Raw genomic sequence first — 9,848 nt, 5'->3', positions numbered from 1 at the left:
TAACTTGCATTTTTAATGAACCAATGTTCTTAACAATCTCCAACTCTCCCTGGGAAACCCTTCACTCTAAGAAACTTGGCACCAGTGGATGAAAGAGCGCAAGACTCTCGTATCTATTCAATTTTCGCAAACTTGGCGCGATCGCTGCCAAGAAAACTGGCGTTACATCCACACCTTTTTTTCTTTTCGCTTGAACAAAATCAGTGAGCACGTTAGATAACTTAAATGCATCAACTACAAAACGATGATTTCATATTTTAATAGCAAAAACTTACGAAGAATTTTTATGAGTTACATGTAGTTTTTACACTGAAGAGAAACTATTTGATAAGAGATAGAGGCATTTTGCTTTTTCACGGAGATATTCTATTAAAAATTTTCATTTAAAGTGTTTGTTCTTAAATCTTTTGGGTAAGTTTCAAACAGTGGATTTTTTTTTAATCTTTTATTTTACTGTTCTAGAACAAACATCTTGGGCCTTAAAACTTCAAATAATTACTGTCATGGGACATTCAAGTATTAGGATTAATGGTACTCATTTAGAGTCATTTAATTTCTTATTCATTATTTCTGAAACATTAATAATTAATTTTTTCCGGGCTTTATCATTTATTTTAGGGCTGTAGTAATAGTTTATATGTATTAAAACAGAAACATTAATTAGGTCAAATGCTAATAAAATCCTCAACTCTATTTTATAGTCTAATTTTGACTTAATTATATTTCTAATGTCAATTTAACTGAATCAAATATCAGTATTTATAGAAAAAAGTTTATCAATCTCACCTACATTAAATGAATTATAGTATTGAGTTCTATTTAATTCATAGTAAAAGTTATTATTAAACTATCAAAAAAATAGATTGACATTGTTGATGTGAAAATACGCAACGTAACTATTTTCATAATAAAATATCTTACCATACGAATTACTTAATGAAACTATGTTTTCTAACTGAGACAGTTTTAAGGAAAGGATACTTCACGAAATACTTTCCGATAAGAGAATTTATTGAAGATCGAACCTTCTAAGCTAACTGTCTTTGTTAGTGGATAGTTCTAAGTTGAGATTTTCAAGGGGTTCAGCTAAACCACTTGACTTCCTCCTACGGAGATTTACGAAGTGATGCTTACCACAGAACTGTACCCTTCAACGAACTTCAAATGAGCTTTGCTTCCAACTCGGCTACACAGATTTCGCTCCAAGGTACTGGATTGTTTAGGCTTCGTCTGCAGAAGCAGCTTTTCTAGTTTGACACATTAAGTAAAGTTTCGGACTTACCGTAACTGTGTATGATTCTCAGAATCTGTTATTTATGCTTCTGATGTGAAATTTTTTTTACATTTTTTCAGCCTCAAGAAGTTGGAAAAGTTTAAAGGAATTTAACGTCACAATTTTCTTCGATGGAAATTCGGTTTGATCTATAAAGCTCATAGCACAAGTTGTTGGATGATTACTTTTGTGTCCGGTTGGCTTCATGAATATTACTTGCATCAGGGTTTCCTAAAGTTGAATACTCAAATGTTTGCGATCTATTCTAATACATTTATATATGCAATAGCTAGAGCTGTTAAAGCACTCAATTACTCTAGCATTTCAACGGTAGCAAAGTACAAACGGACAAGTGTAATTACAACACGTTGGAAATATCTCTTTGTAGTTTACTATCGTCGATTCATTGGTTCAGTAAAGATTTAATGAATGAAATTAATTATTTATTTGAAAAGTAGTAACAAAGTATTATTAAAGACGCTTTTTATTTATAATCGACTGATAAGAAGATTCTTAGAGTGATATAGAAAAAAGCCGTCATATGCTAGAATTAGATGAAAGGTACAGAGAAATTCTTTTTCAGTTTTCAATACATTTTTATTTCATTTCATTTCAGTTAATGAATCTTTTAGTAATACTCTAATCTTTTCAGGAAATATAAATTTATTTTTAAAGAATTTAAAATTTTCATGAGATACCCTAGATTTGATAAAAATATTTCAACATCTTTTTATACGCTACCTGTAAGATGCTAGGTCGATAATAGATGGTTGGTAAAAGTAATGTGGATTTTTATCAAGATTGACATTTTTTATATCACCGGACGAAGATGTGAATTTGGATTTCATTAGGTAACATTACTTATCAGAAAATACATAAATTACCGAAATAAAAGTTTTGATATACGGAATTTTTTCAATAAATGTTGGAGAAGAAAGCAAAATTGTAGTATTTAAACTGGAAAGTCATCTTCAAATGTGAGTTTGCAAGTCCATGCCATCAACTGCAACGAAGTATTATCATGACTTCTCTTACTATTTAGCTTTCTCAAGAATCTTATTTTCTTGTAGATTTCCCTATGCAATAATAATCTCAAACAAAGAAAAATATATTATTATTATATAATATAAAATTCATTAACTTTTTAATATAATTTCATATATTATTATTTATATATATGTATATGTATTATTAACGTTTCTAAAAATCCTTTAAAATTGATTTCAATCTATATTATTTAAATTCCTTAAAGTATTTACTCTCTCATAGATATTATAGGCTAATTAATTCTTCTACAAATGACATTTTTATGAATAAATTCTTGAACTTTGAAAAGCTTAATGAAATAATCAATAGAGTTTCGAAAAAAAATTTAAAGATAGATAAAATGTAACTTTTTTTACTCATGAAATACAATTACATTTTACTTAACTTCATGAAATGATGTCTGATATGATGTATAAATTATCAAATCACTCCTTTTTAATATTTCAGCAGTAAAAAATTGGATTTCTCAGGTATGGAAGGAAAAATTTTAACGAGTGTTTCATGCTCGTCAACGTTATTCATCCAAGTGATGGCGTGTATTCCATTATCTTGCCCGTTCTCGTGTAATCGTCAGATTTCCGTGCAGGGCAACCCATTATACTGTGCCACAATAGATACCTTGGTGCCACGCTCTCTTATAATTCTAGTACACAGGATAACATTCTATTTTTCTTCAAGACTAGAGTGCTCTGGTTATTTCCAGTTGTCTGCACGATATATAAATCATTCATTGATCCAGATTCCACAACAATGTCCATAAACAATGCTAATTATATTTTTTACTTGAGTTTTGATTTTTTATATTTTTAAAATATTGTACATCAATGCTCAATTCAATAAACATCCCTCTTTTACTTTGCTTTAGTTTCTTCATCTCTTTTCTACTAAAAAGTTCCTCTAAATATTTATTATTAATTATAGATCAGTACAAACAATAAAACTTAGTAATTTTATTTTCAGTTTTCAATTGACTTTAAGAACAAGAATTAAATAAATCTTGATAGAATTTATAACTGAACTTACGATTGAAATGAATGATTTATGATGTTTCAAAAGTCGAACGATTATAGTTTGTTTACTTTTTTTGTAAGTCAATAATTTATCGCTCGTGATTTATTCGACAAATGAGTATCTTTCATGAATTATTGGAGTATTTTTAACACCTAAGAGACACGCGATTTTCATGCGTATAATAATCAAGAAATTGTGTAGTAACATTACCATTGCACGCGAGAATTGATAGTCTATTCGATCAGTGCACAATTATTAGATACCTTCGCAAAATATTGATATTACCCACATTAGTCGTAGTACACATATATGCTCAGAATGCAATATGACATAATTATACAAAAATGAGAACAGCATGTTTATAAATAAATCACAGAAATAAAATGGAAGTAATTAAAATGGTGCAAATGAATTTTTTAAAATGTTTTATCTTGAAAAATTACCTTTTTTAAAATTTATTTATTCATCAGATTATTCAAACAACAAAAAAAAAAATTGAAGATTGTGAATGAATTTGTAGAATTATACTCAATTTTACAGCTTGGTATTTTTCATAAGATTATATATCCTAAAAGTAAATTGATCGAAAATTTTATTTACTTAAACTTCACTTTATTAAAAAATAATTCAACAGGGAATCTTATTAAAAATTTTATGTCTGCATCATTGAATGTAAGTTCTTACACCCTATGGTGTAGAAGTTTAATTTACCTCAGATTCAAGTTTAATTTAACTCGGGGTTCCAAGTCAATTTGATTCATCCTACCACTTTATTTAAATATTATTATCACTTATTTTCATCTTGAGTTTATAAGAGTTAATATAACCACAAAGCAATTAATATTTCATAATAATTTTTTTTAACAGAAAATTGAAAAATCATTTACTGAGAATTAAATCAAGACTTTATTTAAATTTCTAAGTGATTCTAAAATGTTATATCTTTTGAATGTTCCCAAGTATCTGACTTCTAAAGGAAATATCTGTCAATAACGCAGATATATCCAGGACCTGTAAAGTCTAGTGATCCTACGTATTCTTGCTGATCTCTGTTCCAACCTATTTTACTCAACTCTTTTGGGCTTGAAGCTAGAATAAAAAAAATCATAACAAAATATAAATGATTTATTGGAATACGTGACAAGGAATTTTCACATAAATTATATTAGTTTGAGTTGATACCGTGCTTATTATGCAGATAGTCATAAAAAATTGTAGCAACTTTACTCGATCAAGTATCTGAATATTTATTGAAAGAAGTATTCATCTAAGTTCATCATCCAGATGCAAATCTTTTTATTTTTCGATGACTATTTGTCCAAGTTGTATTTCGTTATTTGTAAAGATGTTATAATATGTAAAAGAGCTTTTATATACACATCCAAACCATCAATTGTTTACTGCTCTACAAATGGTACCATTATGAAAAAGTATACATCATTCACATAGTCATCAACTTTTTTTTTAGATACATAAAACTATGCATTAAGCTTTTCTAAAATATGGCAAACAACGCTATTCTGAGCAACAGAAATAAATGTTAAAAAATACATATCAACTTCTTTTAAGTATTTTTTATACTTTTTTCTTAAATAAAAAATCCGAAAAAATTTTTAATAGAGTTTTTTAATTCCTAATTTTCTTTTAGTACCCCATTCAGTTGTGAGCTCTCCTGTATAATATATATTCAAATAATATATATTCTATTTATTATAATTTAAAACTTTTTTCTCATTTTATTGAAGAAAGTATACTAATTCTTTCAAAACCTTTAGATCCCCCGAGTAAGCTCGTTAAACTTTATGAGTTTCGTTTCGTTTTTCTTCCTTGTGTGGAGAGGTTTTAAATAGCGGTATAGCCGTCATTAGAGATGCTATTAAGATCCTTAATGTTAACCATTATTGTTTAATTTAATTTTTCTAAAAGTTATTACAAAGTCATAAATGAATAAATATCAACATAATGCAAAATTAATAGATTTTTTTCCATAATCAGATTTTTTTGCTACAAATTGGAATAAATTAACAAAAAAAGTTGATAATTTTATAAATTAAAGGTATGAAAAAATTTCAGCGTCTGTTGGTTAAATCGATGAAAAAGTATATTCAGTATAAAATAGAATAAAGTAGAGAAAATAGCATCTGATTTCCATACACGTAGGCAGCATTTCAGGAGAGAAAAAAGGAAAGGAAAAAAAGGGAGAATATAGAAAAGAATTGTAACGGTTCCGTCATATACATGTATTCACAAAAATTTCACTGCACTTCGTATAATCTAAAAATGAGCTTTCCATAAGAATGCGTTAACACTACGTGTAAAAAAACGTATCCTTTTTTGTTATCTCTAAAAGAATTTATGAAACACTTTCCTTTGAATATGATCAGATTCAATTCTCACTTTTTCCATATTTATTTCATCTTTGACGGAAGGGATACGAATGAAATCTCCTTTACATTCGAGGAACTCTTTAGTCTGCACTATTGAAACTAGAGCACTCAATTCACACCAGCGGATACTAAAGTTTCAATTGAGAAATAATAGGAACTGAGACACATAAGGAAATGTCTTTATGGAAGTTGAAATATTTGAATTGCATTATACATTTGAGCAACTATTTTGGCAAATTAACTCTGTGTAAGTTTTGTTACATACTTGGGTGTTGTAAAACAATGTTACTCTTGTTCGGTTGTAAAGAAACAAGAAAAAAAATGTTCTGTACAATATTTATTTACTTCAACTGAAAACAGATTTATTCAAAGATTCTATTTCATGCATTTGATAGAGTATGTACAATTATTCATTTTTTTTATTATTTAGAGATTGTTTAATAAATTTATGACTTATTTTTAACAACATTGTATTTTAATGAGCAAATCAATAGTTATAAAAAAATTCGGAATATAATTTACAATTGATTAATTTTCTATAAAATATTAACAATCTTTTGTATGTTTTTATTCCAAGATGTACTAAATTTAGAAATTAATAGAAATCTTATTATTAATTATTTTAAAATAATTTTTTTAATAATTTTTTAGGAAATATTTTCTAAAGGAATGATATTTTTCATTGTCATAGTTATGCTATCAACTTCAAGTTTAATACACCTTTTATATGCTTTATTTCAAAACTGATTAATAACAATTGTGATTAAATTCCACTTAACAAGTCATTTTGATTCTAGGCATAATAATCGTAAAGAGTTTTTCGTATGAACATTTTTAAATAGAAATTATTCACCCTTCTGTACTGCAATAAATTCAATATTCTTTTAAGTAGATATGAGTATAATTATCTTTCGTGAGAATAATAACCATAGTGACTTTATATATAAAGTATTGACTGACAGCATAGAAAAAGGTCAATTACTACATGAGATGGCAAGAACAGCTGATATAAGTATATAGTTGAATCAAAAAATTCTTTTTTTTTTTAATTCATTAAAGACAAGTTTTGATTTTTTCAAGGTAACTTTTTATAATCAAAATTTCTATTGAAAAACAAATCGTTAAAAAATAACTAACAAGATATATGATTAAAAATATATAGTTTTTAAAATGATACTTGATGCTTCTTGAAGATGAATATTAATATTAAAAATGTAATGTGATTTTAATCAATGAAATTTTGTTGAAAAGATCCCTTTACGAAATTAATTTACTTATGAGCTTGAATGAAAAATTCACTGTAATAAAAAAGTATTGATGTTGATTTTTAGATGGTAGATATGATTTTGCAATATGAACTTGATAGAATATTTTTAGTGTAATCAATAAATGACTTGTTTACTTGCAATAATGGGCAAATAAAATTGAATCGTTTAAAGTAAATATTTGTTGGAAATGTTTTAAATGCGAAATTGAAATTACATGAAATACTATATAATAATGTAAATATTTCAAAAGATTTTTATGTAACATAAAATATGCAACTGTTTCAATTGAATTTTCTTCCATTGATGTTTGTTAATGGAAGTATTTCAAATAATTTACATGCAAATTTTTCTTTGTTTGAAAGGAAGAAAGTTATTAGCAATAACATCAATAAATTTTTTTTATTTCCATTCGATTGAAAATATATATAAATTCATTATCAATGAATTCTTGAAAATAATTAATAATGAAAAGGATAGAATTACTTTAAGAAGCCACTTTAAAATTGACTTGACTTTGGTTTTAGGATTCAAAGACCCAACTACATTTGACAAAATTACAGGATCATTTTACTACAGATTATATATTCAAGGATCAAGTCATCCGTCACATAGTAGCTGAGTAAGCAACGTGCCTAGTTTTTTGAGCAGATTGATACTTGACTATAAATTGTAGAAAACCATTGAGTTGGGTTCTATAAAAGCAAATCATTACATTTATCTTGATTATTCATGAATTAAAACCTGATTTAAAACCATTAAATGGTTACATAATGTTTGAAGATTTTAAAACAATAAATTTAAAAAAAAAATTGAGTTAAGCGCTTTTGAAAGGGTTGTGAATTGTAGTAATTCTTCATAAGAATCCTTATAAAAATAAATAAAAGACACGTGATTTAATAGATAAAATGGCCCATGTCACAAAGAAGAAATCGTAGATTTCTGATGAATTTTATTTCATGGTACGATATTGAATTGTGAGTTGGTGAAGTTTGAAGTTAAGAATGACGTTCGATTTCCAAGGGTCAATAACTCTGTTGAAAAAATCTTACAAAATTGATTTAAGAAGTATTTTGTTGGGTGAAAAACAAATTTCAAAATAGATTCCAATAGATTTTTTGTGACAGATTTTCTTTGGTGTGACAGATTTTAAAAGTAAGAAAAACAAGCTTTAAAATGTATTCCAGCGTATAGAAAATCGATCAGTCATGAAAAAGTCTATTATCAAACGAAAAATAACTTTTAATATACTATTTTCCAAAGCCTCTTAATTATTGTATAATTCTTTTGACATCCATACTACATATTTCTAAGCAAAAAGTAAGATTGAAATTCGAACAATAGTCAATCATAAATAATTATCAACAGGTGGATTTTATCTGCTTTCAATGCGTTATCCTTCCAATTCTCTGTTACATTAATCTTAAATTATGACGATAAGCTTAATTTTTTCTCCACGTATAAATTATCGCACAGAAACGTAGAAATTTATCAGCCTTGCAAATTTTTGCTAAATAACCATTAGTTAAATATACATTGAGTGTTTCATATTTTGTCGCAATATCTAAATATTCATTTTTATGTGTAACGTGATGTGATTTGGTATCAAGTTCAGGGTTAATTCCACAAATTTCATTTATAAAACCATGATAAAGTGGCAGAAGATTCTTATTCATGAAAGTTCCTTCTTTTTATGAGTTTTAATGACATTGCTTTTGCAAGGTTGAGACACTTTTTGTAGAGTAATTTTTCTTATTTACCTTTCAACAATGACGTTCTTTCTTCTTTTCATCAATACGTCACTCTAATGGAGCACATTAAATTTAATATTTATTGACATTGATGATTTTGGTTAGTCTAGATTTCAGTAAGTCTTTTTAATATGTTGTAATATAAGCTCTTCTGTTACAGAAAATATATAAATATTTTACATATTTCTTCAATGAAGTTTTTCTGAAAATTAAAAAATATAAACATATGTCAATAGATTGAATGTCAATTTATGTAAATTTTCAGCATTTAATAATTAAGAGAAATCTTTTATTTAAATTTAATTGATGTTTGTTTAAAGTCATTCCAAATTCAAATAATTGACAAGCATTAAAAAACTAGCAAATATTTAAAAAATTTATTATTAGTTCCATTTATTATGAATAAAAATTCATATCAACTCAGACGTGATCATCATCTAACAAACAATTATGAAAGAGTCAAAAATAGCCACACCGGTAAAATAAATTGTTTTCTAAAATCAGAATATCATTATATCACATATACATATAAGTATTTATCGCAAAAGAGACGTATAGACTGCTGACGTTTTATTTGGCGTCAGAATAGAAGCGATGGCAAATAACCTTTCCGAATAAATCCGTATAATAACGATGAGTTATCACACTGACAACTAATCTCTTTACAGGTATTCTTACACCATGACATACACTAAATGTTCATAAAAGCTAATGAGTCTCATACAGAAATAGCAGTCTCCTTTCATTCCATCTAATTTCACTCAATGAATAGAATAACATTAAGAACAAAAAATCAGTAGCACCCGGGATAACGGAAAAATTAATTACTCCAATATACCAGACGTTTGCAATACCTTTACATACATAAACGTTGGTAACTATAGTATTCGGAAATGAGAGTGACATGAGAGGGAAAAGTACGAGGAAGAGTGGTTACGAATAAGTTTTGTAGGTGATGGTAATGGATAGAAAGAGAAGTAGATGGCGAAAAAAGTGGAAAGGAAAGAGTAGAGCGACAACCGGATCGGTGATCTGATCGCCAAAGAACAGATGTTGAATGGTTTGGGGGGACAAGTGGGGTACAGGTAGTATTTCGAGAAAAGGAGACGCAAAG

The sequence above is a fragment of the Chelonus insularis genome, unplaced genomic scaffold, assembly GCF_013357705.1.
Source record: "Chelonus insularis isolate UGA/USDA-ARS -01 unplaced genomic scaffold, ASM1335770v1 contig_3_pilon, whole genome shotgun sequence".
Taxonomy (NCBI): Eukaryota; Metazoa; Arthropoda; class Insecta; order Hymenoptera; family Braconidae; genus Chelonus; species Chelonus insularis.
The sequence above is the reverse complement of the archived record's forward strand: the minus strand, read 5'-3'. Positions refer to the sequence as shown.